At 44.4% G+C, this 23,099-nt stretch overlaps 1 protein-coding gene across 1 annotated transcript in view; it reads left to right on the forward strand.

Annotated features, from left to right (window-relative positions):
• Positions 1–23,099, forward strand: part of RYR2 (ryanodine receptor 2) — a 2,714,825-nt gene that overhangs the window by 1,974,682 nt on the left and 717,044 nt on the right. The window lies entirely within an intron of this gene.

A 23,099-nucleotide genomic window follows, 5' to 3' on the forward strand; every position in this document is an offset into this window, starting at 1 on the left:
GAGTTCTATTAATGAAAATGATGGAATTAAATTTATGAAAACAGTTATGCCAGATCACTTTTTACTCCACAATCCGCTAGAAGCAGTTCAGTTAAGTGACTCTATTGTGGTCTCTGATGTCATCAGGGCTATTTTAAGATCCCCGTCAGGGAAAGCACTGGGCCCCAACGGAGTCCCTATCGATCCTTATAGAAACAACCCTAGTTTCTGGGCCCCTCTACTAATAAACATATTTTGTGCTGGAAGCAAGGGAGCCCCGATGAAATCTTGGAGGGAGACGATTATCGTTGATTATTGTGCCTAGTATATTGCCTATTTTTGAAAAAATGGACAGAAACCTCCCGGCCTGTTATCTCATTGTTGGATGCCTCTGTTTAGATTTTGGGACGAGTAATACTGAAGAAGCTGAAAGATTAGGCCGAGGCCAACAACTTCTTCTTGACCCTGTAATATGGTCTACGGCGAGGCGGCGTGGGCACAGTGAAGCAATCATTAAAACTCCTCTTGCTACTAGGCATATACTTCAAAGCGGACCTGTCCTGTGCCTTTGACCTGGTGAACAGGGGGCAGCTTTGAAATCTGATGGAGAAGGCAGGAATAGAATAATCTTTGTTAGACCTGCTTAAACGGTTTCTTTGGGATATTACCACTAGAGTGTGCTATGATGAAAATGGTGATTGTACTATCCGGTCTAACCGTGGTATTAGGCAGGGATGCATCTTAGCTCCCTTCCTTTTTTTATTTTACATCAACACCCTAGATTCAGCACTTGTAAAAGCAGGCAAAGATTCACCTAAGGTTGTGTCCCGTTCATTCCCTGTCCTTTTGTACGCCGGTGATACGATTTTAATTGCTTGTACTGCAAACAGCCTTCAGCCGTCGCGTTCACGCTTCATGGACCGGCACGTATTATTGCTGGCCCCGGACTGATACAATCGGCTTTCCGACTCTGCCACATATTACAGGCCGTATCCCGCGCCTCCTTACACTTTCGATACTTGCCTAAGATGGCATCCTTATTATTATGACCGATTGGACACTACTGTGCCCTGAAGAAGCCCTGAAGAAGCCCCTTTTGTTGGTGGGCGAAACGCGTTGGCTGCCGACTCATTGTACATTATGATGCAATAAGACTGCTATATGGATATCAAGTTTCGGAAATGATCTATAATAAATGGAAGATTTGCCTCATCCTCATTACTGGATTTTTGGACTGTGTTCTTACTATATTTAAATAATTGCTTTTCCTGCGGTGCACCACCTCTTTTGATCTCATTTCTCATTAGGATTGGGGCTCTTCAGCCTCATAGGCTCCCTATGCAGCAGGGGCCTGGGTGGATTTGCAAGCTTTCTGATATTTACAACTATTATTTGTCCATTTAGTATTATCACTAACAGGATACTTATAGGGATTTTGTGCGTTATTCTTGAGCTTGCTGCATGTTGTGCTGTTGTTTAGCCTTCAGATTCTGCTTGATTCCTTTAATGACTTCATGGATAATCTTGACCTAAAGGTGAAAAATCTAACATCTTATTTCATGATCTGTGACTCCAAGACCACCCGTACTCGCAAATACCTTATGGGGGTATTCCAATAGCCAAGGTCACCAATTTAAATTACCTAGGCATATAACCCCTAAAATGGGACAATTTACTTACACAAAGGGCATAGAAGCTCACAGGAGCCTGTTAAGCAGACTTTGGTTTTGCAGGTAAGCTAGGCCACAAGCTTATTAAAGAATTGCTTTCCCTGTACAAATGTAATTGCCTCCCAATGGGGATATATGGAGCAGGAGCCTGGAGTTATGCTGATCTAAGAAGTCTTCAAGCCCTAAAAAAACACATTTTTGTGTCAGCTGTTAGCTGTTCCCAAAACCACTGCTAGATATATTGTGCACACAGAATTTGGGATTCATTATCTGGAGGCCCACATGAGAATTGCACATTTGCTTTGGTGGACCAAAATGTGGTCCTCTGCTGAGACAGGTTTTTCCAGCCTGGTCCTGGAGGACGGTATCAGGCTAGATAATATGTCCTTAATTCCTTGACTAGCATATGTTATGCAAGCGTTTCTGGACATCAGAAAGCCTAACTACTTCAACTCACCCCTTAGTATTGATGCCAACACCACGTTGGAGGTTACATGTTTATTCTTTAAGTCCCGAATTGAATCCAGAATCACTAACTCACAAGCCATGGACACTGTCGCTCTGTATTTATTGATCTCGACGCCCGACTCACTGGAATCATATCTATAATGGATCACTCATCCTCAATACAGATTCTACCTCACACGTCTGAGATTATGCACTGTGCACTTTATTGTTGCCTTCCCCCTCACTGATGTCGGTCTTCCTCCTGACTTGTTGCCTATGTAATTCTCTTTCACCACAATCAGCCACTCATTTCATGCCTTTTTTGCAAATAATATAGTGTTGAAGACTACGCTTTTCGCATCTTATTTTGTTATCAAAGGGCATTTTATCTCACAAAGAAGGACAAAAGTTACAGCTTTTACATAGAGAATCCACTTTTCATTCAGTAATTTGTTATATTTGTTGGGCCATAAAGATCAGGAAGAAGTACTGCCTCGCTCTAATTTGATTTTAAGGTATTTGCTGTAATTTAATTTTAATTTGTTGTGGAGCCCTCACCCTTCCCTATGACTGTGCGATCCCTATTTTGAGGTTTTTGCTCCTAGGTTAATATTAATGGAGTTGCCTGGTCTATGCCGCGTCTGTTTCAGGGTGTCCAGAAAATGCAACTCCTAATCACTATTCTATGTGTAGTAATGGTTTATATGTGATGAAACTGATTTTTTAACTTTATTTTATGCAGCTGTTTTAACATAATGATGGTTTTATGTTATTTCATGGTCGACAATGACCAAATTAAGTATTTTGATTGACTGATCTTAAATTTTGGTTGATTAAGGAAATGCAGAATTCTGTTAATAATAATTAGATGAAATAACTGTTGCCAGATTTATTTGATCTCTCTTCTTTTTTGAGGTAAATGAAATTCAAATATGTACCTTTCTTCATGCTATGTATGTTTTCTAGTTCTAGTATTTTTATGTATTTTAGTCTGGTCCAAAGTGCATCACCCAGACCATATATCAACAGTGACTCTCTGACACCTTTTAACTGAATTCTGCCATCCAGACAGTGACTAATTCCCATGGTTAATATGGAATGAAATGGATGTCACAAACAATAGTTTTACTTAAGAATAGTTGATGCAGGTACAGACGTCATATTTTTGTCTCCAAATAGGCCTAAACTGAGTAGGATGTTCATACGCTTGAGACTGCATTTCCGAGTATAATATTTTGTATTTCAGTTGGGGCATCCTGCTGAGGAAGGAACTAAGGGACAGATGTACTAAAATGCAATTTAGCATTTTCCAAATTGCAACTCCATACAAATTGCCATTTAGGGAATGCAAAATTCCATGTACAGAGATACCAATTTCCTAATAGTGATTTCTGCAAAGTAGGAATTGCTATTAGGAAATCGCAAATAAGGAATCCCATTACATTTGCGTCAATGGGCCAGTTTTACATTTCCCAAATAGTGATTTCCTATTTGGCAAATGCAAAACCAAGGATGGCAATGGGCAAAAGCCCCCCTTCCGGTGCACCCCAGAAATAGTGGTGCACATGGAGAGCACACATATGCCCAAGGGGCATATGTGTGCTTTATTGCAATTTAAAAAAAAAACATTTTGAGGTGCATTTTTTAAATTGCACATGGTTACCATCGACTTCAAATCGATGGTAATTGCATTTCCTAAATGCTCAAATCGCATTTAGGAAATACATTGTACATTAGAATAGGAATCGTAAATAGGTAATCCCTATTTGTTGTTTTCTATTCTAGGGATCGCAAATAGTGATTTCGTCAGGGTAGAAATCGCAATTTGCGAATTCCTAAAGGCCTTTGTACATCAGAAAAGGCCGTTTTGCATTTCCTAACTGCCAGAAATAATGATTCGGACCGTTAAGAAATGCAAAAATGCTTTGCACGTCTGGCCCTAGATGCCTAATTTAGAATTTGGTGAGCAGGTAGCCAATGAGGCAGGCCAGTGGAGGCACGAACACTTTTGCCACAGCTGCATCCTGCCTGTAAGTCATGAATTCTTGCTAGTGTGGCAACCCTATTTTTCCTGAGTCTGCTGTTTCCAGCCATTAGAAACTCTTTCATCAAAAATAAACAATACTCAAGAGTGAACAAGGCGAGTGCTGTATGACAAACACCCAAAGCGGAGAGCTTGCTTTTAAAAATTGAGGATCATATTAATGAAAAGTGGCACAGCATAGTGCAGCAACTCATCTTGCTGCGCTGTGCTGCATCACTGGGAAAGGGCAGGAATGCACCATTTGTAATGCAATATGATGCATTACTGTGGTTTCCCCTGTGCTGGTGCACAATGGGCTGCCTAGCACCAAAGCAGGCACAATTTCACTATGGTGCAAGGGTGCCTGCTTTGAATGCAGGATTGTTTTTGTGCAAGAAGGTTTACCTTCCTGCACAAAAACCATCCTGAAAGACCTTTTCCTCTTTCTATGTGTGTTGCAAAATGAGGACAAATAAAGCTATTTCTCCTCGCTATGCCTTTCCTGGAGAGGCGTATCTTTTTGGCGCATTCCCAGGTTTATCTATTTTTGTAAATCTGGGAATATGTCAACAAAATCCATGGATGTTGTGTGGAAACACCCACGCAAAACCCATGGAAATGACTCCCTGGTGCAGAGTAATGCAACACAGCAATTTGCACTGTGTTACATTGCAAGTAGTGCAACACAGCAATTTGCACTGTGTTACATTGCAAGTAGTGCAACACAGCAATTTGCACTGTGTTACATTGCAAGTAGTGCAACACAGCAATTTGCACTGTGTTACATTACTCAAGAGTTCTGAAGCCTCCCAGCGCCACACAAGGTGGCCTTGCATTGCTTCATAAATCTGATTTCTCATTTGTGTCACGTTACGTGGTGCAAGAGCATAGCAAAGGGGCTCATAAATATGTCCCTAAATTGGTGTACCTGTTGCTCCATGGGTTTTCTCCCTGTGTATGTGGAATTTTTTTTGGTGTTTTCCTACCCAGAGCCACTGTGCTCTGCATTGCAGTACTGGACTGGACAAAAAGGGCCGACATGATGTCCAGGTGGTAAACCGACTTATTGGATGCTTCCAACTGATGGGTCAACAGTGGCTATGCCATCAAAAACACAAAGCATTAAAAGCAATCAAAAACAAGGCAGACAAGGAACCAGCCTATTTTTGACAGATGTCCCATTCCTGCCCAGCTTTAAATCTAATTGCTATATTTATGAAAAAGTGGCGCAGCGCAGTAAATCACCTTTCTGTGCTGTGCTGCATCACTACCAAAGGACAGGAATGTGATGTATTTAAGGCAATATGGTGCATTCCTCTCCTTTCCCCTGTGCTGTTGCACAATGGGCTGCCTAGCGCCAATCCATGCACCCTTGCACCATGGTGCAAGTGTGCCTGCATTGCATACAGGATTGTTTTTGTGAAGGAAAGGCCACCTGCAGAATGCAGCACACATAGAAAGAGGAAAAAACAAGGGAAAATAAAGATATTTCTCCTCGTTACGCCTTTCCCGGGGAGGTGTATCTTTTTGGCGTCTTCCCAGATTTATCTATTTTTGTAAATCTGGGATTACATCAACAAAACCCATGAACTTTGTGTCGGAAAAACCACTCAAAACCCATGGAAACCCCCTTTTGGCACAAAGTAATGCAATGCAGTGATTTACACTGTTACATTAGTCATGAGTTATGAAGCTTCGAAAGGGCCACTCAAGGTGGCCTTGCAGGGCTTCATGAACCTCATTTTTCATTTGTATCACGGTACGCTCATGGTGCAAGAGCCTAGCAAAGGGGCTCATAAATATGCCCATAAATAGGTGTACCTGTTGCTCCGTGAATTTTCTCCCTGTGTGTAGGGAGCATTTTTTTGTGTTTTCCTACCCAGAGTCACTGTGCTCTGCATTGCAGTTCTGGGCTGGACAAATAGGGCCAACATGATGTCCAGGTGGTAAACCGACTTAGAGGGTGCTTCCAACGGTTGTGTCAACTGTGGCAATGCCATCAAAAACACAGAGCATTAAGAGCAATCAAAAACAGAGCAGACAAGGGACCAGACAATTTTTGACAGATGTCCCATTCCTGCCCAACTTTAAATCTAAGGGCCATTTTTATGAAAAAGTGGTGCAGCGCAGCAAGTCACCTTTCTGTGCTGTGCTCCGTCACTGTGAAAGGGCAGGAATGTGCTGTTTTTAAGGCAATAGGGTGCAATCCTCTCCTTTTCACTGTGCTGATGCACAATGGGCTGCCTCCAGCAATGAAGGCACCCTCGCACCATGATGCAAGAGTGCCTGTGTTGCATGCAGGATGGATTTTGTGCAGGAAAGGCGACCTACAGAATGCAGCACACATAGAAAGAAGAAAAAAGAGGACAAATAAAGATATTTCTTCTTGTTACACCTTTGCTGGGGAGGTGTATCTTTTTGGCGCATTCCCAGGTTTACCTATCTTTGTAAGTTGGTGAATGCATCAAAATACATGGATGTTGTGTGGGAACACCCATGCAGCACCTATGGAAATGCCTCTCTGTGCATGGCAATGCAATGCAGCATTTTGCACTGTGTTACATTACACAAGAGTTATGAAGCCTCGCAGAGCCATGAAAAGTGTCCTTGCATGGCTTCATAAGTGTGTTGCTCTTGCACCACATTATGTGGTCCAAGAGCAATGAAAGGTGCTCATAAATATGCCCCTAACTGTTTATCATTGAGGAACCTTTGAGATCCTAAGTGACAGCAGCAAACTCATTGTATGCCACAAATTCCAGGGACAGTGGTATTGCAGTCCACTTCAAAGGATGGGGCCAGCTCTACTGATCCTGGACGTACGTGACACACAGTAAAAGATTAGTTGAGTGTCAAGGTTTTGCAAAAGAGCTGACCTGCCTTTGAAAATGACCTTCTTTGTGGAAGGTTGTTGGTGGATAGTCTACCTAACAAAAGCATAAAAATCATAGATAAGGCAAACACACTTTGAACCGTGCTGGCCACGGTTTGAATTACAATTTCGCCTACGGGTTTGATTTGAGCTGGCAATAATTTTTCAATTGCGGTTCAGTCAAATTGGCGCCATCACAGAGTCAGCCCGCACTCTGTTGTGATAGTCTCTGTGTAATTACAGTCAAGACAGCAACAGGCAGATGAACATTTCTCAAAATTAGTAGTAACACAGCAAACACCTGAAGAAGCATAACAAAGAGGAGACTTGACCAGCCATTGCCACGTTTGCTCAAAATCGGGTCTACTGCAACAATGTCACAGGTAGACAGTCATGTGAGACAATTATGAAATAACGGAAGAACTGATTTGACTAATGCCTCAGAAAATGTGAAAACTACGTGAGAGTCACGAACGAGAGCTACTCTCCTTCTAATGCATGAATCCTATGTATTAATTAAGTGGGAGGCATAGCCGAAAGACCCATTCATCATCTTCCATACAGATGCGCTCAAAAGGGCTGAAGGCCTAAAGGAAAGGCTGAGCAAATATTTTACTCTCAAAGCAGGTTTGACTATGAATGCTTAAATTTAAATACAGCATGATAATTTCTGGACAAGTCAATAAATGCATGTGCCATATAACTAACTCAGCTTCTGGTGTGGTTTGTCTTCCACGTGTTCAGCAGTAACGTGGCTGTGTGGGTGAACATGATTTAGGGGTTTTCTAACTCTCAAATATTGTGGAATGGACTTTTAACGTGATGCAAACAGAAATTTCTCAAGTGTACACATGGCAGGTCCAAGATGCTCCAAGGAACCAAATGGTCCGGGCCAAGGCAAGTCAGGCAGGAAAGCTAATCATCATGCTTCTGCTATAGAAGTTAAATAGAATATTTCTTCATCAATCCTACTCAGAGAGTGGGATTGATGAGTATCTATCTATAAGAAAGGCAACTAACAGTAGGAATGATAGCAAATGGGCGTGCAAACATGATTTGAGGGGCTCCATAAAGAAGGCAGTGTCTGTAGAATTGGCCATAGGATAATTTGGCAACATCTGTGCTGAATCAGTAACATCATATGAACCTCTGAATATCAGGAGACGGCTCGTTGCCTACCCAACACTGTTTCAGATGGAAGCTAAGACTTTACTGACCAATGTGAGAACATTCTGTGACTCTGTGATATTCACTTTTCTCACCCTGTCGAGAAGGATGTCTTAAGGGGTAATATTACCTTTATAACACAATTGTATTGAGCTTACCAGTTACTACAAAAGAAACAAACATTGCACCGATTACATTACTTCCTGCTTCGCTCTAAAACATAGGCCTACAGCTCGTGTCCCTGATGCCTTCAATAGCAGCATCTAGTAACCGTTACAGCAGTATGCTGCCTAAGTAGTCAGCATTACAGATCTATCAGCGCTCCATTTCAAAGCTGCCATTAGGGACGGGGGAGAATCCGGAAGGGAGGGGAGTTCTACCAATCACAACGATTTGTCCCATTTTCAGTATTATCCTGCACTAGCCCATAGATCGATCAGTTCGGGTAATCGCTTTTACACATACTATTGGGTCCAGGCTCTTGCACAGTAAATTTTCCTTACCCCTATTTTCATCTATCGGTTGCTCTGTCTTATCAGCATTGCTAAAGCTCAATTCACTGGTTAATCTCATTGTTGTTAAACCTTCTGTCGGTTCATACTGTAATAAATTAAGTTTGCCCCACTATTTCAGATCTATAGAAGCTTAAAAGACGTTTAGCTTATGTTAATTCATAAATTATGACATACAATTTTCCACCTGCAGGTAGAAAAGGAAATCAGTAACCTACATAAACAAGGCATCATTGAACCTATTGTGGGCCCAGCTCCTTAGGTGACATACATGTTGCTGGGCCTACGAAGCATGCATAAAATATTGGCATCTGCATAGATATGCTTCTCTAAATTTCCGTGATTGAGATGGCATGGCAACCAGAGATACATCATAATACATCATAATAATAAAATGATCAGCGACCACAAAACCCATACAGGATTCCCCAAAGCAGGAATTTGAACAAACAGTACCATTATTCTCAATGCATATTTTGTAATACTCTGATAAGCTGCTGAGCTCTGTCATATAATTGATTATTAAACTCTTTGGAGAAAAAGAAACACAAGTGAGGTTGTCTATAATGATTTGCCCCGGCTACAGCGAGGATATCCTTGTATTTGTCAAATTAGCTGAGGAGCACGACCAAACAATTTTCCGGAAAAAAAACACATTTTACAGTCACGTATTTGCAGAGCAAAGAATGTGGGCTGATCTGGAATAAAACGCCTGCCATGATAAATACACCAGTTACCCCAGTTATTGCAGAGGAGAGATTTAAGGTAATTCCTGGGAGTGGCAGGCGTTGTTCCCACTACATTAAAAAAAATACGGCACAAGTACTCAGAGCGAGCTCCCAGAAGGACAGCAGAGATGGTCTTAGTTCTCCCAGATAGCATTTTTGATGCTCATAGATGACACAGCAGCGGTGAAACTCAGAATGTACGTTGGCCCCTGGTTTTACAAAGTGTTCCTAACCAATCTCTTTCCTTTGGAGTTGGAAACCATCCTAATAAAGCACAAAACCAGCAAGGATTCTGAAAGAAAACTGTGCCATATGCAAGCAACAGCCCAACTGAGGTGAAGTGGCAATGCTCTCAACAATAAAAGAAGAGCATTGCAGTCGGTGTGGGCCACCCACCGTCATCATGGGTTCCTGTAAAGATAGTCTTTCATCATTGTGACAAGAGATCTGGCTCTGTTAACTCTTTGAGGGAATAACAAAGCCAAGATGCCATTCTGCATTGAGGATTGAATCTGATTTCAGAATCATTTACAAGCCTGTGAAGATGCACAATCCTGCTGATTATATGTCAAGACATCGGTCCCTCAGGCAATGACTTGTCCATTAACTTCCAGAGTATATGAAGCATATCAACTCTAACATAATTCATGCTGGAAATGTCATGCATTACTCCTAGGGCTTTGTCACTTTGAAGGTGCTATTATAAGACCCGATAAGTAACAATACCATATGGTATATTAATTATCAGGTGCGTTGAATAACACTTATTCCGTGTTTTTGGGGAATAACATGCTAATTGTTGTGCTTACTACATAACAATATATGTGGTTCTGAATACTTTTTCCCTGGTAAACTCCAGCAGGTTTGACCTACCATTATTTCTTAAAGGATGAAGTATTTAATTTACTCCGTGATTACCAGGTGCTGTAAATACCACACATCTCAGAATTCCCAACATGTCATAAACAGGGGATGCACAGGGGTCGGTAAGCTGCAATCAGCGTGAAATCTGCACCTTGTAAAAAGCATATCGAGTGTGGGGCAACAGGGCTTTATCCAGCTCTAGTTTACATGAAGGAACCTAAATATTTTAAACATGTTGAGCAATAAGTCTGTCATGGGGTGTTTTTTCCATGGGATACACAGGTGAGGAGGTGCCAATTCAAATCACGGATCCCTTTTTCATGCTCATGATTTCTTTATTAAAACAATTGAAGGGGCAGAAGGACCTCCAGGTGGGGAGGGTAGAGCAAGCACCAACAGCATTCATACGTCGTCGGTGGCTCGTGGTCCCCTTCTAAATGGGAGCTTCTAGTCACCTGTGAGGGTCTCAAGGCGCTGAGGGAGGGGCTGCTACTGCTTGAACATCCATGTCTTGAGATGTCTCCTGAAGGTAAGTAGGTCCTTAATCTGACGCAGGTGGGTGGGAAGAGTGTTCCATGTCTTGGGAGAATGATCTGCTGCCGGCGGTTGTTCTGCGGATGCGTGGGACGGTGGCGAGGGCAAGGTCGGCAGAGCGAAGCTGTCGGGTCGGGGTGTAGAAGGAGAGCCGTCTGTTGAGGTATTCTGGTCCGTTGTTGTGCAGTGCCTTGTGAGCGTGGGTGAGGAGTTTGAACATGATTCGCTTGTTGACGGGTGCCAGTTTAGGTCTTTCAGGTGGGCTGTGATGTGGCAGTGGCGGGGGATGTCCAGGATGAGGTGTGCCGAGGCGTTCTGGATGCGTTGCAGTCTTTTATGGAGTTTGGCTGTGGTTCCTGCATAGAAGGTATAGCTGTAGCCTGGCATGCTGCTCACAAGGGCTTGGGTGACCGTTCTTCCGGTTCCCGTGGGGATCGATTTGTAGATCTTCCGAAGCATGCGGAGGGTATTGAAGCAGGAGGAGGAGATGTCCCATGAAGAGGGGTGGAGCTGAAGATGAGGACCTCAGTCTTGTTAGAATTCAGTTTCAGACAGCTGTTCTTGATCCATTTGGTGATGGCCTTCATTCCTTCATGGAGGTTGGTCTTGGCGGTGGCAGAGTCCTTGGTTAGGGAGAAGATCAGCTGGGTGTCCTCGGCGTATGCAATGATGTTGAGGTTGTGAGATCGGGCAATGTTAGCGAGCAGAGCCATGTATACATTAAAGAGGGTCGGGCTGAGGGATGAACCTTGGGGTACGCTGCAGATGATTGTGGTGGCTTCAGAGCGGAATGGAGGGAGGCGGACTCTCTGAGTTCTGCCGGTGAGGAAGGAGGTGTAAACATTAACTCAATGGCAGTGATGCTTTTGAAGGATAGACCTGTTTTCTTTAAATAATGTTAACTTTAAGAAAATGGATTAATAATTAAGGGGGGTGAGAATCTTTCACAAGCAACAACCACAATATTTCTCAGGATGAACCACAAAAATGACTAAATTAACATGCTTACCCCTCTTGTAGCCTGGTACAAATGCAGTCAGGCTTAATTTAGGGGCACTGTGTTAAATATTTGTGCACCACTCAAACAGTAATAAAGTAAAAACACAGCACAAGAAAATTCCCTCATCAATTTAACATATTAGAGTAAAATGGATTAAATAAAATTACACCAAAATGGATTCAATCGATCTATAGAACCAGGGTATGAATTTTTTACATTTTAAGTGAAGAATAGCTCCTAGCAGATCAAAGTGACAACTTACTAGGGCAAAGTCAAAAGCTAAGGCTGACCACAATGGAGATTTGTTCGGCTACACAAGTTGGATTGGCATACCTTTAGACTTAGAAGAAATATTGAAGAAAAGTTCCTGAGAAGGTAAAATTCAGAGGGGCAAGGCAGCTGGCAACGCCCATGTAATGTGACAAAAGACAGGTGTCAAATTCCTTTGTGAGTGTGCGAGAGGCAGCTCTTTGAAATATAAGTGGGCCAAGGAACAGCTATGTCTACCCATCCTGGCCGGATGGCCCATCCTGCCAACACTTAGTCACCCTTTGCCTCACTGTCTGGAATGAAATACACAAATATGGATACCCAGCTATCCACAGTGATGTGACACATGACACAGGCTGCAGGCACCGATGCTTAATTTCTCATGCAATTTTCAGAATAGTGACTTAAGAATCCAACTTTACCATTAAAGAGAATTTTGCATTATAATAATAGTTTGAGACCAAACAGGTGCCTGCTGCCTGTTTCCTTGGTCACCTGACTAAGTGTAGGTTGCATTTGGCCTTTATGTATTCCTCCCAGACAGCCACGCAATAGAGTTTCTGGGTGTTTTCAGGATGAGCCATTGTGACTTGATGAGGGAAGTGGAGCTGTCACCTGTCACACATGCACTTCAGAGACACTGCCTCAGCTCACACACAAAAGGTTTCACACTAGTCTGTTGTGCCTGCAGACAGAATTGGACCAGGACAGTGAGGCAGGAAAAATCCAGACACTTCTGCAGAGGACTGCCCTGCTGCTTGGGGCCTTCCCTGCTGGCTGAGAAGGAACACTTGACTGGTACCCTTCATTGCAAGCTGAAGTGACTCCAAGGGGCAGTTGACCTCCTGTTCTAAGCTACAAGGACAAAACAACCTTGAGAAGTTTCCTTGCATCACCCGGCTGACCTATGACACTGGACATGCCTGGACCTGCAACTGGCCCTGCCAGACCCTTTCTGGCCTGTGCTGGAGTGAATTCCCGATCCCATCAATCTGCAATGTCTGACAAGATCTTCACGCTAAAGTGATGACCATCCACGACACCCGGCTAGCTCTTTGTGATACAGCGATAACCATCCACAGCACTGTCCCTGCTCCTCGCAGCCTTCTCCACCGATAACTGGACTGTCTCACTGGACTTTAGAAGGTAACGTTTTGAGCAGGACTAACCTGATCCCTGTACTGATAGATACTTCTAGCTGCAGATTCCTTACCTTTTAATTTCCCCAGATGTCAGAATGCATCCAGAAAGTTTTGCTTGAGCAATACCCCTGCATGCACCGTCGGGTGGCTCCATTCGGTTCCGCGTGGCATAGTCTGTGTCATTTGCGCTGGATGTGACATCTAGGTCACCTATATAGGTGCCACTCAGGCCCACAGACTTCAGTTCTTTTATTTTGCTTCAGTTAGTGCAGATCAGGAGAGAGCTACCCCTCTGTCACTTTTTGACAGGTCTTTTTCAATGTTTTGTCAAAGTTTTTTCTTGTTAGTGTATCGAGGATGTCATCCAGGAAGGAAGGGTTCAAACCGTGTGGTGCCTGTCACCGCTCCATGTCAGTTACAGTTTTTCACATTGTCTGCCTCTGTTATCTCAAGCGCGACCACTCAAAGTGAAGCTCAGACCGCTGGGCCATGGTGCCAGAAGCTTCGAGGGAGTGGTCCCTAAAGCTGCTTGTGGCCTGGAAGTCAATGATATTGGCATGTGTGACTCCTTGGAAATCTCAGTCCGAGGCAAAAAAAAGGTTGTGGGACCGCTCCAGGAGCCCCAAGTCTTTTTTGTCACACTCAACATCCTCAGGACTCTCGGGGAAGAGACACAAAAAGAAGAAGAAGTCCAACCGGACTTCAACTTTACCTCGTCTGTTGTCCGACTCGACAAGCGGGAATCATCAGCATTCCAGGTGGAACGTGTACCCAGTCCGACTCCGCACCTACCCCCGTTTCTGGGAGCATGAGTGACACCCTCTCAGATAAAATAATTTTACGAGGCCATGTGCCATGTATTTGAGTGGGCTGACCCATCTGACTTGCCTTCGGGCCCCGTGGGGTCGGAAGATGCCCCATCCAGTTCTGCACCAGCAGTTTGGCTGCGATGGGGTCTCATGGATTCGACTCAAGATCCAGGTCTTCTTGGGCGCCGGTCCCAATGCCGATGCTGCCACGCCAGCCCCATTCTGATTCTCGATGATCCAGAGCGGTGTCGCATGATGACAATTCTGGCGTTGATGGCACCCACAGGTGCCAGATCCTTGCCTCAGCTTTAGTTTTCACAGCCAGGCATGGGAGAAGATTGGGAGGGGTCACTGGACCCTTTAGAACACCCATTAAAAAGATCTTTGGACTGGTATGAGGAACTAGGAGAGGCCAGTGGACTGGACACCACTCCAGACACTGGCATGCTCTCTTCCCCCACTGTGGCTATGGAAGAGGGAGCTTCCTATGCAATGGTGGTGCATAGGGCAGCGGAGGTCTTTGACCTCAAACTGCCCTCAGTGACTGTCAAGACAAACATCTTACCTGAAGTGATTCAGTCTGAGGCTTTTACTTCTGAATCCCCCTGCCCTTTAACAACCACTTACCGACATCCTGTTAGATACTTGGTCCAAGCCCAGCATAGGGACTCCTGTAAATAAGACAATCACCTGTTTGCCATCGTCCTGCACTGGGGGACCCTAATTTCCTTAGTCCACACCTCACCCCTGAGAGCTTGGTAGTTCAAGCCTTGATTTCCCATGGCCATTCCCTTCTGCTCCCCCGACAGGAATTTCAAGAGGCTGGACCATCTTGGGAATAAGATGTTTTCTCCCTCCAGCCTGGCACTGAGGTTGATGCACAGCTCGTGCTTATTGGGCCATTTCTCACACACCATTTGAGATATGGTTGCACAAGTTCTGAGTCAGATCCTGGAGGAGGCCCGGACCATGCTCTCCCAATCAGTAAAATAAGAGAGAGACTCAGCAAAGTTCACCATTCGGTGTGGCCTGGATACAACTGACTCGCTAGGCAGAACGGTTGCATCGACTGTGGCCTTATGGTGCCACTCCTGGCTGTGTACTTCTGTTTTTTCGAGGGATGTCCAGGTAAAACTTATGGTACTCCTTTGTTTGGCGAGAATGCAGACTGTGCCCTGGAGCACTTTAAGGACTCTTGGGCAACGGCCAAGTCCTTGGGCCAACTCATCATCCACCAGCTGACTTATGCCCCTTCCGTGGATATGGAAGGGGTGTGGAACCACACCAGCCCTATGCCAGCCCCTGTCCTGCGCAACCACCCCAGACTATGTGAGCACGTGGGCACGGTGCCTTCAGACCTAGAGGATCATCTGCCACCCAACCCCCGGCAGCTGGAGACTCAAAGCCCTCCTAGTTTGGTTCTGCAGGACCATGCTTGCCCAGTTGTAGGGAGAATTCAACATAATCTCCTCCACTGGCAGTCCATTACAGCGAAAGCATTAGTACTGCAGATCATTGGGAAGGGCTTTGCCCTGCTTTTCCAATCCTTTCCTCCCCCAATACCGCCAACATTCGAACGGCTTGTTGAGGATCATTTGGCTCTGCTCAGAGAGGAAGTTATGGCACTCTTGGTCAAGGGAGCCATAGAAAGGGTCTCAATATCGGAAGTAGGCAGTGGTTGTTATTCTTGCTTATATCTGAAAAGAACAAGGGTCTTCATCCTATTCTAGATCTACAGACCGTCAATCTCTTCCTTAAGAAGGAAAAGTTCAAGATGCTCAGTTTGGCTGAGGTCTTGTCTGGCCTAGATTTAGAAGACTAATTGGTAGCGCTGGAGTTACAGGATGCGTATTTTCATATTCCCATCCTGCCGGCCCACAGGTGTTACCTGCAGTTCAAGGTTTGTCATGAGCACTTTCAGTTCAACATGCTGCCATTTGGCCTTACCAGTGTTCCACAGTTGGCTGTGCTTGCTGCTCATCTGCGCAGGTCAGAGGTTTTAGTCTTTCCCTACCTCAGTGACTTGCTGCTGAAGGCGAGATCACCCCTGGCAGTTGTCTCCCACCTCCAGACTACGGTGAACCTTCTGCATTTCCCGGGGTTCACTATAAACATGCCAAAGTATCACCTAACTCCCACTCGGATGCTCTTTTTCATAGTAGCTGTTCTGGAAGCGGTGCAGTTTCGGGCTTATTCTCCCAAGCAGCGAGTCCAGGTTATTCAGGCTATTACACCAATGTTTCAGCCTTTATCCTGGATTTTGGTGAGACTGAGTCTGAGGCTGCTGGGCCTCATGGCCTCCTGCATCGTGCTGGTAAATCATGCAGGATGGCATATGCGGGCCCTGCAATGGGACCTGAAGTTTCAATGGGCGCAGCATCAGGGAAATCTTTCTGACATGGTCCAGACCTCTGAGGGAACTGCAAAAGACCTGCAGACCCCTTTTTTCTTCTCCACCCAGACCTCCCATTAGAGACAGATGCATCTTCTTTGGGTTGGGGCAGCCATCTGGGAGATGTGAAGGTCATAGGCCTCTGGTCTCCGGCTGAATCGAGGCTCCACATCAAGCTCTTAGAGCTTCAGGCGACCCGGCTAGCATTAAAGACATTTCTTCCCCCTATCAAGGAGGAGTTAGCGCAGGTGTTCATGCACAACACCACTGCCATGTAGCTCCTCAGCAGGCAGGATGGGGTGTGGTTGTGGAACCTTTGTCAGGAACAGCAGGGTTTAACTCTCATGGTTCTACACCAGGCTGGTTCTCTGAATGCCAGGGCAGACAAACTCAGTCATAGATGCCTAGCAGATAACGAGTGGGACCTCCATCTGGAGGTGGTGCAAGGTCTTTTCAGAAGTGGGGAGAGCCTTGGTTAGATGTACTTGCCTCCGAAGAGAGCACGCAATGTCAGCAGTATTGCGCATTTGAGTTTCCAAAGCGGCAATCTTTCAGCAACGCTTTTTCATCACAAGTGGAGCTCAGGCCTCTTTTCCACCTTTCCACCCATACCACTCCTGCCCAGGGTCCTCAAGAAGATCAAGAACAACCAAGCCTGTGTAATCCTTGTGGCTCTGGACTAGGCACGAAGAGTTTGGTATCCCAAGCTTCTGAAGTTGAGCATCGATCCTCTGATCAGGCTGCCCCTTCAGGAGAATCTTGTGTCACAGCAGCAGGGGAGGGTTCTCCACCCAAACCGGGCAACTTTTCACCTTCATGCGTGGAGATTGAGCAGTGACAGTTGACAGCCTTCCACCTTCTTCCTGAAATCTGTAATGATATTTTAGCAGCCAGGCATTCCTCCACAAAAATGGTATACAGCTGCCGATGGCAAAGATTTGTAAAATGCTGTACAAAGAAGCCCTCTTTCTGCTTTTTCTCTCTGATGTTCTTCTTTTCATTCTATCTCTTGCCCTGCAGGGCTCTGCTCTGGGCACTCTTAAGGGTTATCAGCCTGCTCTATCCGCTTTTCTGCTGCTGCCTGACCAGCCCTCTTTATTTAAGTCCCCTATTGTAAATAGGTTTCTGAAAGGGCTTGTACATATGTTTCCCCTATGCCCTCAGTGGGATCTTAATTTAGTTCTCACATACCTCATGTGTGCTTCCTTTGAGGCACTGTACAATTGTCCTGTCAGGCTGGTTACCATCAAGACAGCCTTCTTAGTAGTAATAGCTTCTGTCCAGAGGGTGAGTGAGCTGCAGGCCTTGTCATCCAAGCCTCCGTATCTCACAGTATTTCCTGACAAGGTGGTACTTCGCTCCCATGCCTTATCTCAAAGGTGACCCCATTTCATTTGGGGCAAACTGTCACCCTGCCCACCTCCTTGTTCCCCTGCATCCCTTTAAGGAAGAGAAGCACAAGAGGTCCACATTAGTGGACACAAAAAGAGTGTTGTCTTTCTACCTTGACTGCACAAAAGATTTCCAAGTGGACAGCCAACTCTTTGTGGGATGCATGAGAGCAAAGAAAGGTTGGGCAGTACAGAAACTCACCATTTAATGCTGGGTCATTCTCTGAATAAAGATCTGCTTCCTCCTGGCTAAGAAGCAGCCTCCTGAGGGTTTACAAGCCCATTCCACCAGTGGAAAAGCAGCTCTTCGCGTCCCAGCCCTGGACATCTGTCAGTCAGCGATGTGGCATCCCTGCACACGTTTGCCGAACACTAATGCCTAGACAGTCAGGTCCACAAGACTTTCTAGTTTAAAAAATGTGTCTGCAGACCACCAACAGGAGGATATGGCTTGATTATCTTTCAAAGATAAGGAATCTGCAGCTAGAAGTCTCTATCAGATGAGTATGTTACTTACCTTCGGTAATGCATTATCTGGTACAGACTCTGAGCCTCATTACAAGGCCGGTGGTCTTAAGACCGCCAGCCTTATGGTGGCGGTCAGGACTGCTGCTGCTGTGGCGGTCCTTCTGCCGCATTAAGCCCCTGGCAGTCAGACAGAACCGCTTCCGCCGGAATCGGTGATCCTGATGAGTTGATGGTGGGTGAAGATCGCAACTAGCCAAGGGAGCGCTGCAGGCATCGTCACCCTGCTTATGCCCTGGTTCTCCGCCAGCCTTTTCATGGCAGTTTAACTGCCCCGCAGACAGTGTGTACTAAGAGGGTGCTGGTGCCCCCTGCAGGCAGCAGCAGCATTGCAAGCCAACAAAAATGCTGCTGCCACTTTCCCACATGGCTGACGGATAAACATCTTGGTTTCTGCCTGTCAGCCCAGCGGGAAAGTCAAATTTTGTCCGGCGGTGAGGTCACCACTATGATGGCAGCCACCCTGTCTGGAGTTTGGCGGATTGGTGTTCCCGTCCGCTAGATTCATAATTAGGCTCTCTATCTAGCTGCAGATTCTTTACACCCACCCATGCCCCCCTGCTCTGTGGACTTATTTGTTAGGGTTAGGGTGATCCCTTTCAGGGCCCTAGTTTGGACCGACATATGCGCCAGTTCTTTTCATGGCTCTGTGCTCCTGGCGTGGAAAGTTGTGATTAAAGTAGCTGACGTCCGCATGCCTGGGTGGCGCCTATATAATTGACCGTGACCAAACATCCAGTGCCAATTCAAAGGTAAGGAATCTGCAGCTATACAGAGTCTCTACCAGATAATGTTACCAAAGGTAAGTAACTTGCTCATTAAGCCCATACCACAACATCAACAAGGAGGGGAGGGACCGGGAGGTTAAAGATCCAATCTACGTCAAAAAGCCTAAGCGGTGTACACTGTTCCTAAAGAAAAAGGAAAAGGTCTAGGCAACCAAAGTGTTCTGGAGCAAACCCCTCATGCATCACAGTGGATGACAGGCATCATCATCGGGAATTGCTCAACGCCAGGCCGGCACTGCAATGCCTGGCGTGCTCCCAAACCCGGAGCTGTCAGTCGTAATTGTTAATGTGAAGGCTAGTGAAAGGAGCTAACCACCAGACCACAGCAAGGAGAGCAAAGGAAGATAGGTTAAAATTGGTTAATCATTTCCAAACTCCATCATCATTTTAATCAGAAAAGGGAAGTGACGACCAAGATTAAAAATGCAAAAAGGAGAAAGCCAAAATTGAGTGTAATGCTCAACGACTTTCAAAAACAACAGCGAGGATCCCAAAAAAGTGTGTTATCTCTACCAGGAGGTCAACATGTTTCGCATCTGTTGGTCCAGATGGATCCGATGACGCTTCTTCAGGACCAGTATAACGCTTCTCCAATTCGTATTTAGAAAAAGACGTCACTCACATTTGACATCTAGAAAAGGGGGGGTTTGGGGGCCTAGAAACCAAACACAAACACCAAAAGGTGGAGGTTAAAAAGTGCATATTAATTATTTATAGTGAGCATCGAAACCAAAACACAATAGAGATGCTTACCAACCCCAATTAGGGGGGTGATGATGGCTCCTAAGAAAGCACGAACCAAAGGACTGCTCAGATACTAAGATTGGTATGGAGATAGAAAAGAACAAAAGTTCTCGCAATCATAAGAGTGAGAAAAAATATATAAATAAATCTATTCAGTCACTTCATTTTAGGGTAACTCTATCTACAGAATGGTAATCAGTGATAAGCCTACAGCGGGGGACTAAATGCATCAATCACCCATAGAGGAAGAAAGAAAAACAAAAAGGTATAAATAAATCAAAAGCTTATAGTAAAACATTTAAAAAACGTATATTCAAAAAATCATAATTTTCAACTCCATAGTACTAAAGCCCAGAGGTAATACAACGTCAAACACGAAGACTCAAATCGGTCTTCGAGAACGGGGACATTATTAGAGGGAATTAGATAAATACTGACTACGATCGTTAAAAATTAGGTTCTAAAGTATTGGTGTTCAGAGCCATAGATTAAGTCAGCAAATGTTTTCAAAACAATTTTTCAATGGTAAAGGCAAATGTAAGAGAAAATGTAAACAACCGAAGGGGCCAACCGCGGATAGAATATGCGCGGGGCGCGGCATCCTGTAATGGTCACAAAGTGTTAAACAGGCCAGTAATTACTCACTTATCGAAGCGACGTCCTCAGCCAGGGACCTCACCTCCGGAGCGCTGCCGGTCGAATGACAGGGAGTGCACCATGAGTCGGCGTTTTTAACGCGTAGTAAACACGGAAGTGAAATTCTTCCGATGTTCGCGTCATGGCAATAAAGAAAGGACCAAATCTAGTCCGCAAAAAGAGGCTATCGACATAAAGGAAGGACTCCTTGTAGGACTAAGGAAAAGGGTCTACCATAGGGTGCAAGTTGCAGCTCGGAGTAAAAATAAAAATAAAAATAAAGAAAGGAATCAAAACTAGAGAGACACCGATTTAATAAGGAGGCATGCATGAAATCTCTATTGGAGATTCAAATAAAGCCGGAAGAAGGATGTAAACTAAATAGATAAAGGTTAAAAATAGGTCACCTTAGGAATATGAGGGAAAGAAATGTATTTTAAAAAACAAACCACAAATACTGAGTGGATAAAGTTTCATAGAAATAGAATTCAAGTTACCAGAGACCAGGGTATGTCATCCTTTAAACCCTGTATATGAGTTTTTAATTTAAACACCCATCTCTGTTCAAGTCTAAATAGAAAAGTAGGATCATCGGATCGCATTCTTGGGGCCTCCAAAATAGTCCACCATAAATCGTCTGGAGTGTGAGAGGTGTCGAGAAAATGAGCACTGAGTTTGGTTGTAATCCTATGGCATCTGATGTTACTCCTATGCTCGTTGATACGAATCTTCACTGGGCGTGATGTCATGCCGATGTATCGCAACTCACAGGGGCAGGTGATCATATAAATACAATTTTTTGTATTGCAATTCGTATGCCTTCTTAGTTGCCACAAGCCTATCGGTTCTAAGTTCAATGTTGTCAGATGTTTGGTTAGCGAACACACATTAGCGAACACACATTACAGAGAAAACCCCCCCTTTTCTAGATGTCAAATGTGAGTGACGTCTTTTTCTAAATACGAATTGGAGAAGCGTTATACTGGTCCTGAAGAAGCGTAATCGGATCCATCTGGACCAACAGACGCGAAACATGTTGACCTCCTGGTAGAGATACCACACTTTTTTGGGATCCTCGCTGTTGTTTTTGAAAGTCGTTGAGCATTACACTCAATTTTGGCTTTCTCCTTTTTGCATTTTTAATCTTGGTCGTCACTTCCCTTTTCTGATTAAAATGATGATGGAGTTTGGAAATGATTAACCAATTTTAACCTATCTTCCTTTGCTCTCCTTGCTGTGGTCTGGTGGTTAGCTCCTTCCACTAGCCTTCACATTAACAATTACGTCTGACAGCTCCCGGTTTGGGAGCACGCCAGGCATTGCAGTGCCGGCCTGGCGTTGAGCAATTCCCGATGATGATGCCTGTCATCCACTGTGATGCATGAGGGCTTTGCTCCAGAACACTTTGGTTGCCTAGACCTTTTCCTTTTTCTTTAGGAACAGTGTTCACCGCTTTGGCTTTTTGACATTAAGCCCATACTCCATCACATCCGGCCTAAAGTTGTGACCTTGTGACTCCAGGTCTCGCAAAACAGATAGCCTCGAGTGGAACTTTGTGCTTGTTTGCCCTATTCTCGCCTTAAATCTTTGAAATGGCATATCTCTGGTTCTACTTATTGGATGTTTGTCTTTTTGGTGCTAAATAATTTAATAAATAAATGTTATTCTACGTTGCTAAATTGGTGTGGGATTTTGCTTGTGTTGTTATTTCACTTTGTCACTGTCTGTGTGGTGCACAAATAATTTCCACATTGTTTCTAAGTTAAGGCAGTCTGCTTTTGTGCCAAGCTACTAGAGGGTTAAGCACATCTTTAGTTACTTTTTGAAGTTCACCCCTACAGCCATTGTGGCTGCTGCTTGATTAAGTTTTCACCCCCCTTACCCAACAACCTGATTTCTCACAATCACTCTTACTCACCACTCGAAAGGCACTGCTATCAATGAAGGTTGTGAGTAGAAAAGACACCAGGTGGCGTGGGGTCGAAGGAGAACTATACACATCAAGAACAGCAGTATAGCAAGGTATAATATGCTCATATTCCAACTACACACAGTTTTATAGTGTGGTAAAAATGTATTGCGTTTTGAATAAACATGAAATACTATAGATTTGCATCTATTACCCACTATCTCATCTCATTGTACTGCATCATTAAAGGGCGAGACTCAAGTGATTCTCATGTGACAAAATATTTAAAACTGATTTGCACAGCTGATTGATTCGGTGACATTGTTGCCATGAAACATGAACATGGCATTCCCAGTAGTGTAAAAGAAGAGTCACCACATTATAGACTAATTAAGTAGATGCATAATTTATTTATTGGCTATTATTTCTTTATGCACACATTCCCTATTGCCTTTCAGGATTTTTTTTTTTCTGGATTCAACAACTTGCACTTTTCAGAGGACTTCGTCATTTACTATTCCCCATTTTCTTCCATTAATCATTGTCACGCTCGAGGGTAGTACCCGCGGTGTTCCTAGAGAGTTTTCTTCTTGTAAGGTTATCACGAGCTAAAACATCTCTTGGGACCTAGAAATGGTAGTTCTCTGTAAATTAGCAACAGTGCGCGAGATCACAGCAGCACGGAGTCAGTTTTCAA

The sequence above is a fragment of the Pleurodeles waltl genome, chromosome 5 (genome assembly GCF_031143425.1).
Source record: "Pleurodeles waltl isolate 20211129_DDA chromosome 5, aPleWal1.hap1.20221129, whole genome shotgun sequence".
Classification (NCBI taxonomy): Eukaryota; Metazoa; Chordata; class Amphibia; order Caudata; family Salamandridae; genus Pleurodeles; species Pleurodeles waltl.